Source organism: Nesoenas mayeri (assembly GCF_963082525.1).
Source record: "Nesoenas mayeri genome assembly, chromosome: W".
NCBI lineage: Eukaryota > Metazoa > Chordata > Aves > Columbiformes > Columbidae > Nesoenas > Nesoenas mayeri.
Window position 1 is genome coordinate 2,277,051 of NC_137553.1, and position 24,187 is coordinate 2,301,237.

General features: G+C 45.4%; 1 pseudogene across 1 annotated transcript in view; it reads right to left on the bottom strand.

The window, feature by feature from the left end:
* The window catches only part of LOC308051401 (erbin-like), an 82,106-nt pseudogene extending 66,139 nt beyond the window's left edge, over positions 1-15,967 (bottom strand). Inside the window, exon 1 of the transcript in view lies at positions 15,936-15,967. The product of the transcript in view is annotated as an erbin-like (transcript). The remainder of the gene's footprint in view (positions 1-15,935) is intronic.
* Positions 15,968-24,187: the final 8,220 nt, after the last annotated feature.

A 24,187-nucleotide genomic window follows, 5' to 3' on the forward strand; every position in this document is an offset into this window, starting at 1 on the left:
GTCTATTTTCCTAAATCTAAAACAGTTAATATTCTAGCAACTTTAAAATACAACCTCTTCTAAATTCACATCTATCATAGCATTTTAACAATTTAAATGCTTTTCTAACAATATAAGCAATTACTCTAATGTGTAAGGATGCATCCTAAGGGGGAGCAAGGTGGAATTTTAGCAGTGGAACCGGTTCCCATTTTGTAATTATCTCCCCAAACAAGATTCTTTTGGTACCAAATATGAATATGCAAACTAAAATACTGAGCTCAGATATGAAAACCAAACACCAAGTTCAAATATGCAGATGGATCACAGTCACACTAATTTAAGACAATATCTCAATTTTTGCATTGCACCTTTGGGCCACTTACTGCTCAGCCAGGTGGAGGTACTGCGGGGTCTCCCTGACAAAATAGTCAGTGCGCGCCGGAGCCCTCGGCCTCCCCCCCCGCAGCGAGCTGAACTGGGCAAGGCCCTTTTTTTGTTTTTTTTGTTTGTTTTGGTTTGGTTTGGTTTTTTTAGTGTCTTATCTGGTGCGCTACAGCTGTTATTCCAAAACCAGGATACTTTACATGGTGTGCATACAAGAAAGCCAAATTTAGTGCACTGACATGAGAGACAGCCTGTCACAGAGTTGCGTAAGTCTGAATGCTGGAATAAAGCTAACATGTTAGAGAGAAAAACAACAGTCACTACACACAAAATCCCACGATCACATTCACGCAGCAAAGAACCAAATTACTCATGATCTTCTGAATTATCACAAGATGCACATTTTGAGTCAACGGATTCTCATGATTTAACAGACTGTGAACTTATCGTACCATATAGCACAGACCTACCAAAATTGCAACATACTTAAACAGATATCCACAAAGAAAACAGGTTAATAAGGAAAGCATCTTGCAGACTTTAACAAGTTTTCTGTGACCTGTGTGTTATCAGTTAACTCTCTCTCAGCATGTTGAAGATCAAAGCACCCCATCTGTAAAACTGTCTGAAATGATTTAATGATCTCTTGTAGGGATTTATTTTGTCCTGGTCTTCTGGCCTCAAAAACAACATTAATTGCAACAAGATTCTATTTTCCGGACACTTTTCACAATCATTTAAGTTATACCGCAGCCACCATTAGTTACAATATTTAACAAGATCTTCCTTCCTTATAATTCCAAGTGCTTTCCTAAGTTTTAAAACACCTCCCAATACTAATTTTTTAGGAACACAACTGAAAACAATTATTCCTGACCCCATCTTGCAAGTAAAAACCTTGAGAAGGAGGGGGGAGGAGGGGAGGAAGGCACAAGGCTGCTTGCAGCGAGAATGGGAAAAGTGGGAGAAGGTTTTACAGCGCACTTAAAAACAACTAGTAAAACAATTAACTCACATTCCTGACAAGCTGCTTGATTTTCAGAGAGGCAATACACAGGAGCACATAATGTGTACTGTAAAACTCACAAATAACACGTTGATAGCAAATACTAGCATTCTTTACTGCTAATCTCAACACTAGTGCTTCCTTAGCTTCTAAGTTTTCGGCCTGCTTACTGATGGCCTCTTGAAGATGGTCAATAAATTGCATGTAATTCTCATTGGGACCCTGATTAATAGTTGCAAATGATTTGGCTGCTTTGTTGGTTTCAGGCACCTCTCTCATAGCTTGATATGCAAGATCCATTGACTGTCTCAGGATTTCAGATTTACGACTTTAGCATTGTCAGCTTCCAACAGTTCTTTTGACAAATTATCTGACTCCAGTTCCTTGGACTGCTTGGTCTCTTTAGGGTTGTGTGATGGTATGGGAGGCCATCCACTCGGTAATTTTCCTCCCCCCGCCCCAGACCGCTGCATCCCCTGTTGCCGGCACAACAGGGGATGGAGTGGGGAGAGGGTCAAAAGACACGATCAGGGTAAACTTCAGTCATTTTTAGGTTTGTTATCAGGCTGCAACGCTGGAAAAATTCTGGCAACGGTAGCCCGCTCAGCCTTAAAGTCTTTTAAGGTGGAAATTTTAAGCTTCCATTTAGTCGCTAGTGAATTAGTTTCTTTATCATCTCCATTGCTGACCTTATTCCATAATTTCTGCCCTTTATCGTCCCAAAGTTAACGTTTAAAAGCCTTCTTGTTTTCTCCCGGGTAGCCATTAATTCTATACCGAATTAATAGTCTACATATGTTACTTTCTTCTTATTTAAGTCCTCTCATAGAGAGAATAGGCAGGAGGAGTTTAACTACGGCTTCTTCCTCAAAGGATTTATTTTTGCCCCATAACTTCACTCTTCCCTCCTCCCGCTCCCAGCCGCTCACCATTTACGGTGACTTCTTCAACAAAATGCAGGACGTCCATACGCCTCCGCCCGGTTCTCAGTCCAGCTGATCCACCTCCGGCTGGGCCTCTCTAGGCTTTTCCCCATCTTCCGTGGTACGCTGTTCAGAGTATCACGTCGGGGTCACCATTTGTAGAACAAGATAAGGACTCAGCAAAACAAGTCGATTCAATGTGAATCACACTAAGCCATTTATTACAGAAACAAGTCTCCTTATATACGTAACTATATTCTAATCACGCGTCCACGCTCCAAGCATGGATTCGCTAAATGAGTATCGTGGGCTGTCCGTGTATCTATCATCTCATGGGAGATGTGGCAACTGGTGGCTCCCTTGGCCACAGCAACCACGAAGCAGTGAGGTTTAAAATCTTTGCTAATGGGAGGAAAACTTCCAGCAAGACCTTAACACTAGATATGAGGAGAGCAGACTTCATGCTGTTCAGAGAACTACTTAGAAAGATTCCCTGGGAAGAAGCTTTTGAAGGTATGTGGCAGATGCACTTGACCCCCCCCCATTCCCCAGCAGCAGTTTGGTCCAGGCTCCAGAACTCCTTCCAGGAGACCCATGAGGAAGCAGAACAGCACACTGAATGCTGGTAACTTGTGGGTGCAGGGGGTCTCATGCATACTTTTCCTACTGTATGCAATGTATCTGTAAAGATATAAAAGTCTATGGTTTTCTATGCTTGGGGGACCTCTGCGCAGGTACCCAGCTTGAGGCAGCCCTCCTGCTATTCTACTCCATTATTTTTGTTGTTGTTGTTGTTGTTGTTGTTGTTTTCTGAGGATTTTGCCTCCTGAAAGTCTGCTCTGCCTCTGCCTTGCCTGAAAGTTTGCCTCTGGAGTTCTAAAATATAGACTCCAGGGCAAACGGCTGTCAGGGAGGGAATGCCTGAAAGTTTGCTTTTGCGAATGGGTACAGTCCTCCCCTGAAAGTTTGCCTTTGGAGCTCTAAATACAGACTTCGAAGTGAACTGTTATCAGGGAGAGAAGAATCCTGAAAGTTTGCACCACAGTGGATACAGACCTTGCCTGAAAGTTTGCCTCTGGAGCTCCAGGACACAGACTCTGGAATGAATGGTTATCAGCACTCTTCAGTGTCTGTATAAATGACTTAGACTCAGGACTTGAGGGATTGCTGAGTAAGTTTGCTGATGACACAGAATTGGGGGGAGCTGTCGACACTCTCGAGGGCAGAGGCCCTGCAGAAGGATCTGGAAAAATTGGAGAACTGAGCAATCACCAACCACATGAAGTTTAACAAGGGCAAGTGCCAAATTTTTGCACCTGGGCCATGGCAACCCTGGCTGTACACACAGACTGGGGGATGAGAGGCTGGAAAGCAGCTCTGCAGAGAGGGATCTGGGGATTCTGGTTGCCAGCAAGTTGAACATGAGCCAACAGTGTGTCCTGGCAGCCAAGGGAGCACAGCATTGACAGCTGGGTGTCCTGGTTTTGTTAAAAACAAGACCAGTTCTCTTTTAGTGATTTTTCCTTTCAGCTAAGTTCTTCTAGGTGGCTGTACTTTTCTGAGTTTTTGCCTGCATATTTTTCCTCGGATGCTGTACTCGGTGCTGATAAGAAGACCAATGGAATCCTGAAGAAGCTCATATTTAGATTTATTACTATGGTAGCCAAGAAAGACTGATAAGTTTTCCCACTTTCCATTGTGAGACGGGCATGTTTAAGGAGGGGTGGATGGAACAGGTGACTTAAATTAACCAACTGAGTATTCCATCCCATAATCATCATACCCCCTATATAAGAGGGTGATCACAAGCATCTGGTTTGTCTTTCACTATGGCTGGCATCCAGAGAAGACCTTGCCTGTCTGCCTGTGATCTACAGGCCTCAGGCCCTGCATCCCTGCAACCAGTTTCCAGTTTGCTGTGAAGTCCCGCCCATGACTTCCGGAGGCCTGATCTGCACCTGCTGGAGCCCGACAGCTCTGCACACCCAGCTCCACCACTGCTGGAGTGATGCCAACTCCACATGGAGCACTCAAGATTGGTTTTGTATATTTTGTATATACTTTCTATTTATTAGTAGCATTAGTAAAACCCTTTAAAACCTTCCAACTTCCAAGGCTAAGTCTCTCTTCCTTCCCTCTTATCTTCTCTATCATCTTTCCGATCTAAAGGAAGGGGTGGCGGGAGGTAGAAGGGTAACAGGGAGCATCTGCCACAGTTTATTGCCGCCTTGTCTTAAACTCTGACACCAGGCAAGGGAAGTGATTGTCCCACTCTACTCTGCACTGGTGTGGCCTCACCTGGAGTATTGTGTGCAGTTCTGGGTGCCACAGTATAAAAAAGCTACTAGAGAGTGTCCAGAAGAGGGCTATGAAGTTGGTGAAGGACTTGGAGGGGAAGCTGTATGAGGAGCAGCTAAAGTCACTTGGTTTGTTCAGCCTGGAGACTAAGAGGAGACCTCATTGAGGTTTACAACTTCCTCACAAGGGGAGGAGGAAGGGTGGGTGCTGAACTCTTCTCTTTAGTGGCTAATGACAGAACCCGAGGGAATGGCAGGAATATGTGCCAGGGGAGGTTTAGGCTAGACATTAGGAAAAGGTTCTTCACCCATGGGATGGTGGAGCACTGGAACAGGCTCCCCAGGGAGGTGTCACGGCCCCAAGCTTGCCAGTATTCAATAAGAGACTGGACAACGCCCTCAGACACATGATTTGAACTGTGGAGTTGTCACATGCAGGGACAGGAGTTGGACTTGATGATCTTTGTGGGTCCCTTCCAACTCAGGTCATTCTATGACTCTATGATTCATTGAGTGGGTATATCACATCCCCTACCATGCACCAGCCTCTTGGAAAATCGAATGGTACAATGGACTGTTAAAGACTATACTCAGAGCAATGGGTGGTGAGACTTTTAGAAATTTGGATTCAAATTTAGCAAAGGCCACCTGGTTGGTTAACACCAGAGGATTTACCAGTTGAGCTGGCCCTGCCCAGTCGAAGCCTCCACACACTGTAGAGGGGGATAAAGTCCCTGTCGTGTGAATGAAGAGTATGTTGGGAAAAACAGTCTGGGTTACCCCTGCCCTGGGCAAAGGCAAACACATCTGTGGGACTGCTTTTGCTTGGGGACCTGGGTGCACTTGGTAGGTGATGTTAGAAGATGGAGGAGTCTGATCCCCCACTCAGGGGGATTTGACGTTAGGTGAGAATGCTCCCATTACATGAATTGTATGATGGTAGTTACTACATAATACTATACCTAAGATTAACAGTATTCAATAAGTGTCTTTCAGGTTAATGAAGAATGACTTTCAACAAAATTCAGCAAAGTATGGCAGTGAACCAAAGCTTGTTCCAACAACTGGTATCCAGCCACGTGCTCGAGGTCAGTGCTTCTGTGAACATGAACTAAACATTCCAGATGCAGCATGCAGCAATACAACACTCCAACATGACACTCCATCTGTCCTGCCTGTCCTGATGATGGAATCCAAAATCACGGACTCAATGAATGTTTCAAAGGAATGAGACTACGCCATGAACTAAGGGAGAAAATATCCGTGTGTGTATATGTATATATATATGTACATGTATTTAAGGTGGTAATAATTAGTTAAAATATGTGGGTGCATGTGATACCTGTATATGGTATAGAATAAAGGGTGGAATGTGCTGGGTTGGTCAAGATGGGGTTAATTTCTATGCTGCCAGAACATCCGGGGTATTCTATACACAGCAGATAAAACTAACACCAGAGGCAATGTAGGCCCACTGATGAATGAGGTGGGTGCCCTGGTGACAGAAGATACAGAGAAGGCAGAGTTACTGAATGCCTTCTTTGTCTCTGTCTACTCTGCTGGAGGCTGTCCTGAGGAGCCCCGTACCCCTGAGGCCCCAGAGGAAGTCAGGACAGTGCAAGAATTTGCCTTGGTTGATGAGGACTGGGTTAAGGAACAATTAGGCAATCTGGACATCCACAAATCCATGGGCCCAGATGAGATGCACCCACAGGTGCTGAGGGAGCTGTCTGAGGTCATTGCTGGACCGCTCTCCATCATCTTTGCGAAGTCTTGGGAGACAGGAGAGGTGCCTGAGGACTGGAGGAAAGCTAATGTCACCCCAGTCTTCAAAAAGGGCAAGAAGGAAGACCCGGGTAATTATAGACCAGTCAGCCTCACCTCCATCCCTGGGAAAGTAATGGAATGACTTATCCTTGGTGCCATCTCAAGGCATATTAAGGATAAGAGGGTCATTAGGGGCAGTCAACATGGCTTTACCAAGGGGAAGTCGTGTTTGACCAACCTCATAGCTTTTTATGAAGATATAACGAGGTGGATAGATGATGGCAGGGCGGTGGATGTGGTCTACTGTGGAGAATGAAGAATTTGGCACGGTAAGTCTCTTTGAGTGCGACGGGCAACCCGCGAGGACAGAGACTCGGGCTCAATATGAGTTTAACATCAATGCCTGTTAATGAACGTTTTAACAACACATTGAATATCAGTGTCCTCCTATGTACGTTCTAACAACACACATATACTCTTTACTCAGTGGTCATGCGACAAGCACAGGCTACGATTGGTTACTCTCTGCAGTCACGCGTCCCCCCCCCATGGTGATTAGCTGCAGGGCACTGTCCATGAGCTGTTCACGCGCACTGATGACAGTGCCCCTCCTGCAGCCTGGGTCGAGGACAGACCAGCTTCTGTTTACTTCCGTTCTGTCTTTGGTGTCTCCAGACAACTCTCTGCGCAGGTCCTGGCCTACACCTCAGACACATCAAGCTCTGGCTTGTTCACAGCACACAGCCCATGTCCTCTTTCTTCCAAAAACTCTCCACAGTCTACCTTTACTTCAGTAAAGCATTTGACACAGTCTCCCACAGCATTCTCATAGTTAAACTGAGGAAGTGTGGTCTGGACGATCGGGTAGGGAGGTGGATTGCGAACTGGCTGAAGGAAAGAAGCCAGAGAGTTGTGGTCAATGAGGCAGGGTCCAGTTGGAGGCCTGTATCTAGTGGAGTGCCTCAAGGGTCGGTGCTGGGACCAGTACTGTTCAATATATTCATCAACAACTTGGATGAGGGACTAGAGTGTACTATCAGCAAGTTTGCTGATGACACCAAGCTGGGAGGAGTGGCTGACACACCAGAAGGCTGTTCTGCCATCCAGTGTGACCTGGACAGGCTAGAGAGCTGGGCGGGGAAAAATTTAATGAAATATAACAAGGGCAAATGTAGAGTATTCCATCTGGGCAGGAACAACCCCAGGTTCCAGTATAAGATGGGGAATGATCCATTAGAGAGCAGTGTAGGAGAGAGGGACCTGGGCATCCTGGTGGACAGCAGGATGACCATGAGCCAGCACTGTGCCCTTGTGGCCAAGAGGGCCAATGGCATCCTGGGATGTATTAGAAGGGGGGTGGTTAGTAGGTCCAGAGAGGTTCTCCTTCCTCTCTACTCTGCCCTGGTGAGACCACATCTGGAATATTGTGTCCAGTTCTGGGCCCCTCAGGTCAAGAAGGACAGTGAACTGCTGGAGAGAGTCCAGCATAGGGCAACCAAGATGATTAAGGGAGTGGAGCATCTCCCTTATGAGGAAAGACTGAGGGAGCTGGGTCTCTTTAGTTTGAAGAAGACGAGCCTGAGGGGTGACCTTATTAATGTTTACAAATATACAAAGGGTGAGTGTCACGAGGATGGAGCCAGGCTCTTCTCTGTGACAACCAATGATAAGACAAGGGGTAATGGGTTTAAGCTGGAACATAAGAGGTTCCACTTAAACTTGAGAAGAAACTTCTTCTCAGTGAGGGTGACAGAGCACTGGAACAGGCTGCCCAGGGAGGTTGTGGAGTCTCCTACTCTGGAGACATTCAAAACCCGCCTGGACACGTTCCTCTGTAGCCTCATCTAGGTGTTCCTGCTCCGGCAGGGGTATTGGACTAGATGATCTTTTGAGGTTCCTTCCAATCCCTTGCATTCTATGATTCTATGATTCTATATCCAGACTTTCTTTTGGCTTTTCTTCCGGTTCCAGGGGCAAGGCAAGGGAGGAGGCGGGTCGTGCGGCGGGCTTGGCTCAGTTCGGTTCCTGCGGGGACCATGTGGTTGCTTTTCCTCTTGGTATTTCGGGTGCGAGTCGCGATTCGGGGCAGGGAGGGGGTAACAGCGGTGGCTTCAGAGCGGCTGCGAAAGAGTTTAAGCGCGAGCTCTGAGGGGCGAGCTGACGGCTAGGAGGGCGTTGATTGCTGCAGCGACGGGCAGCCACATGGGGAAGGCTGGGTTGTGTGCCCATCGTTTTTGTAGGTTCCTTTACCATTGCTGTTACTGCTTGTTCGTTGTTTTCTCCTTGCTGCCCCGTTAAACTGGTTTTTATCCCAGTCCCACGAGTTTTTGCCTTTTTTGTTTTGTTTTGTTTTTAATTCTCCTATCCATCCTACCGGGGATGGGGGAGGGGTGAGTGAGCTGTATGTGGTTCTAGCTGCTGGTGGATCAGGCTGCTGAGACTCAAGTGGCTCAGAACTGGCAACATAAGGGTGAATTATTTATACCTCACTGGGCCCATGTCATCTCAGGCCATCAAGGAAGGGATGTAACATGTAGATGGGCACATGATCAAGGGGTGGACTTGACTGTGGACAATATTACGCAGGTTATCCATGAATGTGAAATGTGATGCAATCAAACAAGCCAAGTGGTTAAAGCTTCTATGATATGGAGGACGATGGCTAAAATATAAATATGGGGAGGCCTGTCAGACTGACTATTATACTCTCACAAACCTGCCAAGGCAAGTGCTATGTGCTTACAATGGTGGAAGCAACCACCAGATGGCTGGAAACATATCCCATGCCACCGCCTGAATACTATCCTGGGCCTTAAAAAGCAAGTCCTGTGGAGACATGGAACCCCAGAAAGAACTGAATCAGGCAACGGGACTCATTTCCAGAACAACCTCACAGACACCTGGGCCAAAGAGCATGGCATTGAGTGGATATATTACATCCCCTGTCATGCACCAGCCCCTGGGAAAATCAAATGATACAATGGACTGTTAAAGACTACACTGAGAGCAATGGGTGACTGGACATTGAAACATTGGGATACACATTTAGCAAAAGCTGTCCACTAGGGGACCTACCAATTGAGCTGGCCCTGCCCAGTCAAAACTTTTACATACTATAGAAGGGGATGAGGTCCCTGTAGTGCACTTTAAAAAGATATTAGGGAAGGCAGTCTGGGTTACTCCTGCCTCAGGCAAAGGCAAACCCATCGCTGGGATTGCTTTTGCTCAAGGACCTGGCAGCACTTGGTGGGTAATGCAGAAGAATGGGGAAGTCCGATGTGTACCTCAGGGGGATTTGATTCTAGATGAGAATAGCCAATGATTTGAATTTTATGATGTTAATTGCTCCATAGTACCGTAGGTCATCACTACTATGGTTGCTATATGCCATATCAACAGTATTTTAGTAAGAATCATCCAGACTGATGAAGAATGAACTTTGATGAAACCAAGCAAAGTGCAGTGATGATGGAACCAGAACTGGCTTCAGCAACTGATGCCCAGCAACTTCCTTGACATCGACATCTTTAACCTGCAGACCATGGGCATGTACCATGCCAGATACACCATCTATGAGCTTCGGATGCAGCATACACCACTGCCCACCATCTCTCCTGCTCTGAGAGACTGTTATGACAGGTGGAGCTCAAATTCATGGACTAAATGAACTCAACAGATATTTTAGAGGGATGGCCCATGGACTAAGGGAATGTTATATGTATATTGTATCAGAAGACAGGAAAAGTGGTGGCGATTAATTGGAACGTACTGGAAAGTGTAGGACCTGGGCATGGTGTAGATGGTATAGAATTAGATGTGGATATTGTCCTGGGTTTGGCTAGGATAGAGTTAATTTTCTTCCTAGTAACTGGTATAGTGCTGTGGTTTGGATTTAGAATGAGAATAATGTTGATAATACACTGATGTTTTAGTTGTTGCTGGGTAGTCAAGGACTTGTTAGCCTCTCGTGGCCTTCCAGGTGCACAAGAACCTGGGAGGGGGCACAACCAAGACAGCTGACCCAAACTTGCCAAAGGGGTATTCCATACCATATGATGTCATGCTCAGTATATATTTTGTGGGAAGTTGGCCAGGGCAAGCACTGCTTGGGAACTGGCTGAGTATCAAATTGATGGGTGGTGAGCAATTGCATTGTGCATCACTTGGTTTATATATTAATTATTTTATTTTTAGTATAATTATTGTTATTATCCCTTTCTGTCCTATTAAACTGTCTTTATCTCATCCCATGAGGTTTACCTTTTTTTCTGATTCTCTCCCCCATCCCACTGGGTGGGGATGAGTGAATGGCTGTGTGTAGTGTTTAGCTGCCTGCCGGGTTGAACCACAACAAACATTAACATTCTCATGGTTTAAATGTTCATGTTACCCACTGTAAATCTTCTCCCTCTCAGATTCATTGCAGACTTGGATGGTATGCAACAGCAGGAGGTTTATTGTTACATCTTTAGTATCAGGGATTCTCAAAATATAACAAATACAATGGACAATCTTCTCTAGAAGAGAGGAACAGTAGTCCTTTCTCTTTGGAGACTGCAGGTGTTGCTCTTTATAGTCCTAATGATTAACTTAAAAAATCAATAGCAGAACTTCAGCTCTTGGCTGCTTTGAGTATTAGATCATCCCCATTACCAGCTCAGAGGGGCAGTCTCTGAAAAGGTAAACAGTTCAAGAACTCTGGAGAACAAGGAAGAAGATCTGCCTAATAAGGTCTTCATGTTAAGAAGAAATTATTCCCCACCACCACCTTTCTGATACATTCAACAACTCCAGATACCTGCTCAGCCTCTTAAAGTTTTGTAGCAGGGCTCTTTTTTAACACTGGTCTAAAACTGAAGTAGCAATTTCAATCAACTCCAAACCCCTTTATTTTGAGAAAGCTTCAAGATTCAAACACTGCAATAGGCTCCAGTTGATGTTTTGCTTTGATGACAGGGAAAATAGCTAGACAGCTTGTAGTTTTTCTTCACAACGTGTGCATGCTTGAACTTCTCAGTTGAAACCAGTAGAAGCAAACCTCCATTCATATGCTAAACTATATATATGCACACCCACAGTTCATTGACTTTAGCCAGAACTCACGGTACTACACCTCTAATAAGCTAATTCTGTAAACTTAAAAGACCACCTTTGGTGATAAAAAAGATCATAGCTTTGTGACCTTGTTTCATGTTCTACTCTCTCCAGCTAACTCTAAGAGACTGGAGATACAAATATCTAAGTTCTTAGTGTAAAGCTACACAGAGGCTACTAGGGAAACATTTTCAACCTCTCCTGGCTGGAAGATACAGGCTGCATCTAACCTAGTAATTTTGTTACCATAATTGATGAGAAATATTAGCCTGAATCGGTTGTCACTTCTTCCATTATGACAGGGGCATTAATTAAAGTTTAATATACTAGTACACATCAAATACTCAGCCTAGCTGCTCTTTAAATTGCTGGTGTAAACACCCATGCTAAGCATCTGAATTCCTACAACGGAACTTAAAAACTAAGGTTTAATTCAGAAAAGAAATACAGACAGAGAATTAATGTTGGAAAGTAAAATGTGGGAAAGCAAGATGTGCGGTTCCAGCCACCTGGATGATAAAGGAAGATCAATACTAACATGACCATCCGGATGGTCAAAGACGTAATACTAACATAATAATATATAAAGGGCCTTGGACAGATTACTTTGAAGTACGTTTCTCGTAATGGTAAAAAGTTATAGCCCAGACTCGTGAGAATGGTATCTCGGGCCGGATAACTGCCCCCAAGGGCATGGGATGTGTGAATGTCCTTGGGCCTGGTCTAAGAATGAGTGGAAAAACAAGTGAAACAAACATCACATGAGTTTAGTGTATTCTTAATAACAATTAGTGGAAAAGCACCTTTTTGTAAACATCTTAGTCCAGGCCTGTACCTGTAAATCCTATAAATTGTCAGTGGTGAATAAAGAAGGCAGCCTAAGCCTAGGCCTAGGCCAAGGTCAGCTCTCTGCTTGGCCAGGCTCTGCACTCCTTCCTGAACAAGATCTCTGCCTCTGTGTGAATTTCTGTCTGCGTCCTGGTATGCATCATCTCTAATCGCCACAAATTAGTCCATCCATACTAAAGGAAAGATAAAAGTCATAGTGACAGAATGTATATTTCCTCTGCCATTCTGTCACAAAGATTTGTTATACAGAACTTCAAAAACCCATAACCATGGAAATATTTACACATCACCTAAACACAAAGCTGTAAGGGTGAATTATTCAACTTTAAATATACTTGGTGTAATGGTCTCAGCAAAATTATGGTTGCAGGAATGTTATTTTATGTAACCAACTTAGCTTGGTTTTAAATTGGAGCTCAACTTTTTTTTAAAACACAATCTCTACATGAACACTTCGTCAGGATAAGATCAGTATTCTTCCCAAATCTTCTTTCTTTAACTATACAATCTGTAAAATTGTAGAAGAAATATATAGCAGGTATACTTAGAAACTCACTGTTCAATAGCAGTAATTCCTTGGAAAGCCAAAAATATTTCACAGAATCACAGACTATTTAGGGTTGGAAGGGACCTCTGGAGATCCTCTAGTCAAACCCACCTGCTGAAGCAGGTTCACCAGAGCAGATCACACAGGAATGTGTCCAGGCAGGTTTGAACGTTTCTAGAGAAGGAGACTCCACAACCTCTCTGGGCAGCCTGTTCCAGGGCTCTGTCACCCTCAAAGAAGTTTCATATTCACATGAATTCTCCTATGCTTCAGTCTGTGCCCATTGCCCCTCATCCTGTCGTTGGGCACCACTGAAAAGAGTCTGGTCCCATCATCTTGACACCTGCCCTTAAGATATTTATAAACAATGATAAGATCCCTCTCAGTATTCTCATCTCCAGGATAAACACACCTGCGTGAGATTTGAGGGATTTTCTTGAAGTTAATGTGTGTATGGGATTCTATTAGATGGAGATTTGTTATTGAACTAGCCAGGCCCAAAGGAATTTCAAGGCCTCCTCAGAAAGCTGAAAACACGACGTAAATCAACAGACCTATTAGCAGTGAGACTCGGGCACGTGGACAACTTGTGAACACAGACAATGTCCAATCAGCTAATGCATGCTTGGAGTGTGGACGTGTGTTCAGGAAATGACTGCATATATAAGGAGGCTTGTTTCTGTAATAAATGGCTTTGCTTGAATTCATATTGGATTGTGTGGAGTCCATGATTTTTCGCCCTCTCACACACCCAGCTCTCTCAGTCTTTCCACATAAGAAAGATGTTCCAGACCCCTCATCATCTTTGTAGCACAGAGAGATGTTCTTTACTTTTCACAGAATCACAGAATGTTAAGCACTGGAAGGGACCTCAAAAGATCATCTAGTCCAACCCCCCTGCTAGAGCAGGAACACCCAGATGAGGTTACACAGGAAGGTGTCCAGGCAGGTTTTGAATGTCTGCAGAGAAGGAGACTCCACAACCTCACTGAGCAGCCTGTTCCAGGCTCTGTCACCTTCACTGTGAAGAAGTTTCTTCGCATATTTAGGTGGAACCTCCTATGTTCCAGTTTGCACCCACTGTCCCTTGTCTTATCATTGGTTGTCACAGAGAAGAGCCTGGCTCCATCCTCGTGACACTCACCCTTTACATATTTATCAACATGAATGAGGTCACCCCTCAGTCTCCTCCAAGCTAAAGAGACCCAGCTCCCTCAGCCTTTCCTCATAAGGGAGGTGCTCCACTCCATCATCTTTATTGCCCTGCGCTGGACTATCTCCAGCAGTTCCCTGTCCTTCTTGAACTGAGGGGCCCAGAACTGGACACAATACTCCAGATGGGGTCTCACCAGGGCAGAGTAGAGGGGAAGGAGAACCTTTCTCGATCTACTAACCACCTCCCTTCTAATACACCCCAGGATGCCATTGGCCTTCCTGGCCACAAGGACACAGTGCTGGCTCATGGTCATCCTGTTGTCCACCAGGACCACCAGGTCCCTTTTCCCTACACTGCTTTCTAATAGGTCATTCCCCAGCCTATACTGGAACCTGGGATTCTTCTTGCCCAGATGCAAGACTCTACACTTGCCCTTGTTAAATTTCATTAAATTTCCCATGCCCAACTCTCCAGCCTGTCCAGGTCTCGCTGGATGGCTGCACCAAGGATACGTTTTTCCATCACCTTCCCAAGGATGGAGGTGAGGCTGACCGGTCTATAGTTACCCAGGTCATTCTTGTCCTTTTTGAACACTGGAGTGACATTTGCTTTTCTCCAGTCCTCAGGCACCTCTCCTGTTTCCCAAGACTTGGCAAAGATGATGGAGAGTGACCTAGCAATGACTTCAGCCAGCTCCCTCATGATCCCTCTGGGTGCATCCCATCCGGACCCATGGATTTATGGATGTCCAGACTATTTAACTGCTCCCTAACCCAGTCCTCATCGACTAAAGCAAACTCCTCCATTGACCTGGCTTCATTCGGGGTCTCAGGGGTATGGGGCTCCTCAGGACAGTCTCCAGTAGAATAGACAAAGAAGGCATTCAGTAACTCTGCCTTCTCTGTATCTTCTGTCACCAGGGCACCCACCTCATTCATCAGTGGGCCTACATTGCCTCTGCCGTTAGTTTTATCTGCAGTGTACTTAAAGAAGCTCTTTCTGTTGTCCTTGACTCCTCTCGCCAGGTTTAATTCTAAGGAGGCCTTAGCTTTCCTAGTTGCCTCCCTACATCCTCTGACAACAGCCTTATATTCTCCCCAAGTGGCCAGCCCCTCCTTCCATGATCTGTAAACTCTCCTCTTCCACTGGAGCTTGCCCAGCAATTCCCTGTATAACCAGACAGGTCTCCTGGCTCCCTTCCTTGACTTCCTACGTGTCAGGATGCTCTGATCTTGAGCCTGGTAGAAGCAGTTCCTGAACACTAACCAACTATCTTGGGCCCCTTTACCTTCAAGCAGCCTTGCCCATGGGATTTCTCCTAGCAATTGCTTGAAAAGGCCAAAGTTTGCCCTGCTGAAGTCCAGGGTTGCAACTCTGCTTGCTATTCTGTTCCTGCCACATGAGATCCTGAACTCCATCATTTCATGGTCGCTGCAGCCAAGGCAGCCCTCAAGCTTTACCTCCCTTGCAGTTTTGCTAATACAGAAATATTTCTTAAAATATTTTTTGTTTAAAATCATAATTAAAATATAAAGGAAAGAGGACTGAAATACATGCATCCTATAGAAAAAGTTTCAGCAAAATTGCATATATTTAACTAAATTAAGTCCCAAATTTGATCATCATTGTAGATTTATGTAAAAAAAATGTTCCAAAGTAGATACTACTAAAAATATCTACTACTGCAAATGCTACTGGCAAACTGTTGAGAAACAAGATTAAAAGTAAATTCATTGCAATATCCCAGTAAGAAGTCTCTGGAAGCAATACCCCGCTATAGACAACATTCTCAAAGTTTTTAAAATTACAGTGAAGATAAACTCTTTGCTTATCTTAAACACCAGTAAATAATGTTTCCCTTTTAGAGTCTTATCTCAACATTAGCATGCAGTTATCTTCAAGTTTAGAATTCTCTGTCAGAATCTCTTACCTTTGCCAGTGCCCCACACTTCTGACGACCATGGTCGCCTCTAGAAAAAGAGCTTGTCTCAAAAAGACTGTGGCAGCGCAAACTGAGATTTTGCCCTGAACTGTGGCTGTTCAGGTCTCCGGCTGCAGGGAGTGCCAGAGCCTGCTGCTGCTAGGGGACGGAGGCCAGCATTCCACCTGCGTGAGGTGTGAGCAGGTGCAAGATCTGCTCAGCATGGTGGTGAAACTTAAGAAGGTCGAGAGATTGAGGACCATCAGGGAGTGCGAAAGGGAGATCGACTGGTGGAGTAACACCCTGGCGTGCCAGTCGGTAAGGCCCCAGGGAGGTACCCCCCAAAAGGAGACGGACCCCCTGCCCCCTTGGGCAGAGGGGGAAGTCCCGAAACAGCCCCTACCCTGTCACTGTTGGGTAGAGGTAGGAGACTGAAAAGATGATGAGGGGTGGAAGCGTATTCCAGTTTGGTGTCACGGGCAGCCCCCCTCCTCACCTGCTTTGCTTCCCCAGGTGCCCCTACATAATAGGTTTGAGGCCCTGGATCTTGAAGAAGAGGTAGGTGAGGAGGTGGTGCCAGACCTGCCTACAAGGTCACTTAGGAAGAGGCAGTTGACTCCACAACTCAAGACTGCCTCCAGTAAGAAAGAAAGAAGGGTGATAGTAATAGGAAATTCCCTTCTGAAAGGAACAGAGGGCCCAATATGCAGAGCTGACCCTCATCTTAGGGAAGTTTGTAGTCTACCTGGAGCCCAGATCAAGGATATCGCTAGAGAGCTCCCCAAACTGGTGCACCTGACAGACTACTACCTGCTGCTGGTCTTCCAGACAGATGGGGAGGAAGCTGCTTCCCATAGTCTGAGGGGAATGAAGAAAGATTTCAGGGCCTTGGGAAGGATGGTGAAGGACTCTGGGGCTCAAGTGATTTTCTCTTCACTCCTTCCATCTTCGAATGACGATGTGGGATGGAACAGGAAAATTCAGTCTCTAAATGGTTGGCTCCAAGGCTGGTGCTACAGGCAGGGCTTTGGATTTTTTGATAATGGTTGGTTTTATAAGACTCCAGTCCGGACAGTGATACAAGGGAAAGGTTTATCTCGCAGGGGCAAAAGGAGGCTGGGACAGGAATTAGCTGGGCTCATTTGGAGAGCTTTAAACTAGATTCGAAGAAGGATGGGATTGAAGCTGGGCTTGTCCCAGTGGGGCAACATTCTAGAACCGATGAGGACCAGGTGGCCTCCTGTACCCCTAAGGAGAAATCTGTGTGCTTGGCATGCTCCCTGAAATGCCTGTACACCAATGTGCACAGCATGGGGAATAAGCAGGAGGAGTTAGAATCCTGTGTTCGATCAGAAGGTTACGATCTAGTGGCAATTACAGAAACATGGTGGGACAGTTCACATGACTGGAATGTGGTCATAGATGGCTATGTCCTTTTCAGGAAAGACAGGCCAGCCAGGCATGGTGGTGGAGTTGCTCTCTATGTGAGAGAACAACTACGATTCTGCCCAGGAGCAGATGATGAGCGAGTTGAGAGTGTATGGATCAGGATCAAGGGGCAGGCTGGCAGGGGTGATACTGTTGTAGGTGTCTATTAGAGGCCACCAGATCAGGCTGAGGAAGTTGATGAGGCCTTCTATGGGCAGCTGAGAGTGGCCTCACAGTCACAGGCCCTGGTTGTTGTGGGGGATTTTAACTTCCCTGATGTTTGCTGGAAGGACCATTCAGCCAGCCAGCCACAGTCCAGGAGGTTCCTCCAGTGCATTGAGGATAACTTTCTCATGCAAATGGTGGAGGAGCCGACCAGGAGAGGAGCGCTGCTCGATCTCATCCTCACTAACAAAGAGGGTCTGGTCGAAGCGGTAAAGGTTGAGGGCTGCCTGGGTTGCAGTGACCATGAGATGGTAGAGTTCAGCATCTTCTGTGGTAGGACCAGGGCAATAAGTAGAATTGCAACCCTGGACTTTAGCAGGGCTAACTTTGGCCTTTTCAAGCAATTGCTGGGGGAAATCCCATGGGCAAGACTGCTTGAAGGAAAAGGGACCCAAGATAGCTGGATTGCATTCAGAGATTGCTTCTTCCACGCTCAGGATCAGAGCATCCCCACACGTAGGAAGTCAAGGAAGGGAGCCAGGAGGCCTGCGTGGTTAAATAGGGATCTGTTGGGTATGCTCAAGCAGAAGAGGAGAGTTTACAAGTCAGGGAAGGAGGGCCTGGCCACTTGGGAGGAATATAAGGCTGCTGTTAGAGGATGTAGGAAGGCAGCTAGGATAGCCAAGGCCTCCTTAGAATTACAGCTGGCGAAAGGGGTCAAGGACAGCAAAAAGCTTTTTCAAATACATAGCAGATAAAACTAATACCAGAGGCAATGTAGGCCCACTGAGGAATGGGGTGGGTGCCCTGGTGACAGAAGATACAGAGAAGGCAGAATTACTGAATGCCTTCTTTGTCTCTGTCTACTCTGCCGGAGGCTGTCCTGGGGAGCCCTGTACCCCTGAGACCCCAGATGAAGCCAGGTCAATGGAGGAGTTTGCTTTAGTCGATGAGGACTGGGTTAGGGAGCAGTTAAATAGTCTGGACATCCATAAATCCATGGGTCCAGGCGACATGCACCCGCAAGTGCTGAGGGAGCTGTCTGAAGTCATTGCTGGACCGCTCTCCATCATCTTTGCCAAGTCTTGGGAAATGGGAGAGGTGCCCGAGGATTGGAGGAAAGCAAATGTCACTCCAGTCTTCAAAAAGGGCAAGAGGGAGGACCCAGGTAATTATAGACCGGTCAGCCTCACCTCTGTCCCTGGGAAAGTAATGGAACAGCTTGTCCTTGGTGCCATCTCAAGGCATATCAGGGATAAGAGGGTTATTAGGGGCAGTCAGCATGGCTTTACCAAGGGTAAGCCATGCTTGACCAACATCATAGCCTTTTATGAGAATGTAACAAGGTGAATGCATGATGGCAGAGCAGTGGATGTGGTCTACCTTGACTTCAGCAAAGTGTTTGCACAGTCTCCCATAGCATCCTGGTTGCTAAGTTGAGGAGGTGTGGTCTGGACGATAGAGTAGTGAGGTGGATTGCAAACTGGCTTAAGGAGAGAAGCCGGAGAGTGGTAGTCAGTGGTGCGGAGTCTAGTTGGAGGCCAGTATCTAGTGGAGTGCCTCAGGGGTCAGTACTGGGGCCAATATTATTCAATATATTCATTAACGATTTAGACGAGGGAATTGAGTGTTCTATCAGCAAGTTTGCTGATGACACTAAGCTGGGAGGAGTGGCTGACACGCCAGAAGACTGTGCTGCCATCCAGCGGGATCTGGACAGGCTGGAGAGTTGGGTGGGGAATAACCTAATGAAATTTAACAAGGGAAAGTGTAGAGTCCTGCATCTGGGCAGGAACAACCCCAGGTTCCAGTATAGACTGGGGAATGACCTATTAGAAAGCAGTGTAGGGGAAAGGGACCTGGTGGTCCTGGTGGACAACAGGATGACCATGAGCCAGCACTGTGCCCTTGTGGCCAGGAAGGCCAATGGCATCCTGGGGTGTATTAGAAGGGGGTGGTTAGTAGATCGAGAAAGGTTCTCCTTCCCCTCTACTCTGCCCTCGTGAGACCCCATCTGGAGTATTGTGTCCAGTTCTGGGCCCCTCAGTTCAAGAAAGACAGGGAACTGCTGGAGAGAGTCCAGCGTAGGGCAGCAAAGATGATTAAGGGAGTGGAGCACCTCCCTTATGAAGAAAGGCTGAGGGAGTTGGGTCTCTTTAGCTTGGAGAAGAGGAGACTAAGGGGGGACCTTATTAATGTCTATAAGTATATAAAAGGTGAGTGCCATAAGGATGGAGCCAGGCTCTTCTCGGTGGCAAACAATGATAGGACAAGGAGTAATGGGATCAAGCTGGAACACAAGAGGTTCCACTTAAATTTGAGAAAAAACTTCTTCTCAGTGAGGGTGACAGAGCACTGGAACAGGCTGCCCAGGGGGGTTGTGGAGTCTCCTTCTCTGGAGACATTCAAAACCCGCCTGGACATGTTCCTGTGTAACCTCATCTAGGCATTCTTGCTCTGGCAGGAGGATTGGACTAGATGATCTTCTGAGGTCCCTTCCAATCCCAAACATACTGTGTGTGATATTTGTATATTGAAATGCAAACATACATGATGTATTTAGATACAACAGATATGGTTTTCTTAGGTAAGCACAAGCAATTCTCAGACTTCTGTGCACTGGCATAAAGGATAATTCTAGGATCCAGGCCAATATTAGTGCATTCAAATTGAATTTTGGAGTGGAGGAAAAAACATACTTTACCATCTCAGAATTCCAAAGGAACTGGCACATTTAATCAAAAGTCTGGTGTTTTTTAATAAGTCTAACAGGTTGGACTCGTACAACATCACTGAAGGACAGCAAGTATGTAATGCTCATAAAGAAGGGGAAAAAAAGATTGGATTACCCTGACCTTAATATTATGCAAAGCTTTAGCACAAATTCTGAAGGAGAGAATAAAACATGGAGGTAAATGTAATAAAATGCTGCATGGATATACTAGAAGTAGTTTGCATTACACAAAGTTTTCTTTCCTAAGTATCACACTAAATATTACTGACAGAGGTACCCAAAGTTCCATTTTGTGACTATCCTTTTCAATATTTTTAACAGCAGTCTTAAAGGATAGGAAAACATGTTTAATTTGGCTGATGTCACAAAATACAGTCACATGCAATACAATGAATTATTAGGACACTGTAGGGGAAAAAACTACAACCTCAAGCACTGAAAAAAATAGGAAAGGGACAAGATGCCACAGTACTAAATCAAATATTTATTATTTCCTTGTAGAGTCATCAGTCATTTCTAACCGATCTGTCCAATGCAGTAGTCAGTGGATGGCTTTTGGTGTTCCTATTAAAATGTCTTTATCTCAACCCCCAAGTTTTCTCACTTTTACTCTTCCGATTCTTTCCTCTATCCCACCATGGGGGGAGTGAGTGAGTGACTGTGTGGTGCTTAGATGCCAGCTAGGGTTAAACCATGAAAAAAAAAAAAAACACACGAAGAAAAAAGGGGGAGGGGGAATTAATTATCAAGGCATTTGTCTTCCAAAGCAACTGCTATGTGTACTGAGGCTCTGCTTCCCAGGAAGTGGCTGGACATCACCTGCTGATGGGTAGTAGAGAATAAATCTTTTGTTTCCCTTTGCTTTTTCTGTATTAAACCAGGATTGATGTGGGTGGTTTTACTGTGCAGGCTCTCAAGGTCCTTGTTTGCCCTTACGTGAGCTGTTTAATACTACTAATTAACACTGATGGAATACTGAGGGGTTTGTGGAATCTGGTGTCATCTTGGTGTAAGAGGAGACAACTTTTGGGTGGGGCAATACTGAAATATGCCCTGAGGTGGCTGGCCCCTATGTGGCAGGGTGTGTGGACAGATTTGGGCAGGTGCCTAAGGTGGTTATCACCTCTCATAACCTGGGATTTTACACCTGAACATGCAAGTAACCCTGGCAAACTGACACACCACCTGATAGAAGGATGTCTTGCCTACCCCAATGAAAACCAGCAGCTTCTAGCACTGTACTGGGGCTTGGCTTGTGAATACTGAGCCACAGTTCAGTACCATCAGAGGTCTGCGGTTAAGGAAGGGACACAAACCACCTCTGACAATACCTTGACTGAGATCGGAGTGCAAAGTAAACCTGAGAACATGATAGTAGAGACAGAGACTGTCCTGGTTTTGGTTAAAACAAGACCAATTCTCTTTTAGTGAATTTTCCTTTCAGCTAAGTTCTTCAAAGTAACTGCATTTTTCTGAAGTTGATTGTATGTTTTTCAGACAGTGTCCATTCCAGAGCTGATAACACCTGCTGTTTACAGTTTTACTGAGCTAGCAGTAGGAATGGTATGCAGAAAAGGCTCATGTTTATATTTTATTACTGTAGCAGCCAAGGTCACTGATAGACCTGTTAGGTCTGTGAGAAATGCAGTTGTGATTCATGCTAAGATGTTTAATATTTACAGATATAACCAAATGAGGCACGGGCTCTGAACCTGGAAAAAGGAAAAGGTGGTTAAGTTCTATGTAAAAAGTTATGAAACTTGTTTATGAAGTTATATTGATAGAGGGAACTAACATTTTAAGGGTTAACCAACCACATAATAAGGGCCTACTAACAAACTAACACTTTAAGCCACATAACTAGTTTCTAGTTTAGAGCTGTATGTAACCAATTGTGTTAAGAAAAAAACAGAACCTCATCGAATGCCAAGATAAGAAGTTTTACAGCACCAGCTATAACCTTGAGGAGACAAGATAGCCAAGATTTACAGCAAAAAGGGGGCGCCAGTCTGATTTCAGTCGACTTGGCAGCTGGGGTTCCAGCCAATTCATCATAATGAGACAAAGGTAAAAAGTTCACTGTGACGAAACTGAAGGAGCCTTCATCCAAAGACCCTCAAAGACCCCTCCTCAAAATCACCAAGTGACACTGTGCAGGCGCAACAGGAGAGGGTCAAGGAGGAGACTATGGAAATGGTTATCTGAGACTCATTTTAATAAGAAGTGGGGAAAGGTTATGAATATGTATAGGCGTTCCTGGGGTTATTATGAATATGTAATACCTTACTGTATTTAAGCATACTTCTTATTGTTAAAAAGTGTGTGTGTTGAACGGAGCAAATCCCCTGCGCACCCAGCGCTGTTTTGCTTATGCTTTAATGAACACGTGTTTAAGGAATACAATTAAGGAATTGGATTAAACGTCGTTTATCCATAGAAAAAGCGTAAGTTATGTATCTCAATTGGTGACCCCGATGTGATAACCTTGGATAGCTCTGTGTTACCTCAGGTTCAAGGGAGGTGCCCCACTTTAATAGTGGCCCTTGGACTCGGGTGTGCGGAGAGCTACCAACGTTATTCAAAATTAAAGCATAAGCAAAAGAATTGAGCTCACTCCCCCTGAATACTGCAGTTTACCCGTAATCCAGAGTGCACGAAGGTCCCGACGGGAAAAGTGGACTGTAAGTACCACCAGGTTGGGTAGGTCCTGATGGGAAAAATGGACAGTAAGTACTGTCGGGTCGGGCAGTGTGATTGTGAGACTGGTGTTGGCTGAGACACAACCTGGTTGTGAAGCGAGTGGGGAGTCCTTCTAAGTGCGGTTCCAGTGGCCAAGCCCCTCGTGGGGTGTTGAAGGGACAAAGTGAGTGAAGAACTCTCTCTGTGTTGTGGGTTTGAGCCCCACATCATAAACCAGTCAGGGTCGTGGGTTCGATCCCCACACTGTAAGCTAGTTGTAGCGGGTTCGATCCCCATGTTGTGGGCCAGGTTTCGTGGGTTTGATCCCCACAAGAGGTCGAAGGGGAGCGACCTGCCGGAGGTACCCCCCTGACAGTCCCTTGGTGGGGGGGGGTCATGTTAAAATTTTGGACTCCCCAACAGTCCCTTGCGGGGGGATCATGCTAGAATTCTGGGATGAAGAGAAGTTCACCCAAGGAAAAAGCAAAGGATAAATGGACTCAAGGAGTGGACCCCCCAGTTTGTAACGAAATCCTGGGGAGATATAAGAAAGAAACTAGAAAAACTTGAAGAGATAAGGAGAAACAAAGAGTAAAGGTAAAAATCATAGTAGTTGCAGTGAAGGAGTTATGGTTTGAACTTCAGCAAGTAGAGAGAGAATTAGCTGATAACAAATGAAACACAGAAAAACTTGCAGAACAGTCTGCAAGATGCTTTTTAGTACTAACTTTTTTTCTTTGTAGGTATCTGTTTAAATGTATTAGAGTTTCATAAGTCTTTGTCTGTTATATGGTATAGTAAGATCACAGATTGACCCAAAATGTACATTTTGTGATTATGAGCAATTTAGCTCTTAACTGTGTGAATGTGGTGATAAGGTTTTGTGTGTAATAGACATTACTTTTCTTTCTAGCATACTAGCTTTATTCCAGCATCCAGACTTGCGCAACTCTGGCATAGGCTGTGTCTCATCTCGGTGTACTAAATTTGGCTCTTTTGTATGCGCACTGGATAAAGAATCCTGGTTTGGGGATAACAGTTGTAGCACACCAGATGAGACACTAATAAAAGCCTTTCCCGGTCCAGCTTGCTGCGGCGGGGCGGGGGGTGGGGGGTGCCAATGGGGCTCCAGCGTGCACTGACCTGTTTTGTCAGGGAGACCCAGCAGTGCCTCCACCTGGCTGAGCAGTAAGCGGTTCAAAGGTGCAATGCAAAAATTGAGATATTGTCTTGAAGAAGTGTAATTGTGATCTGT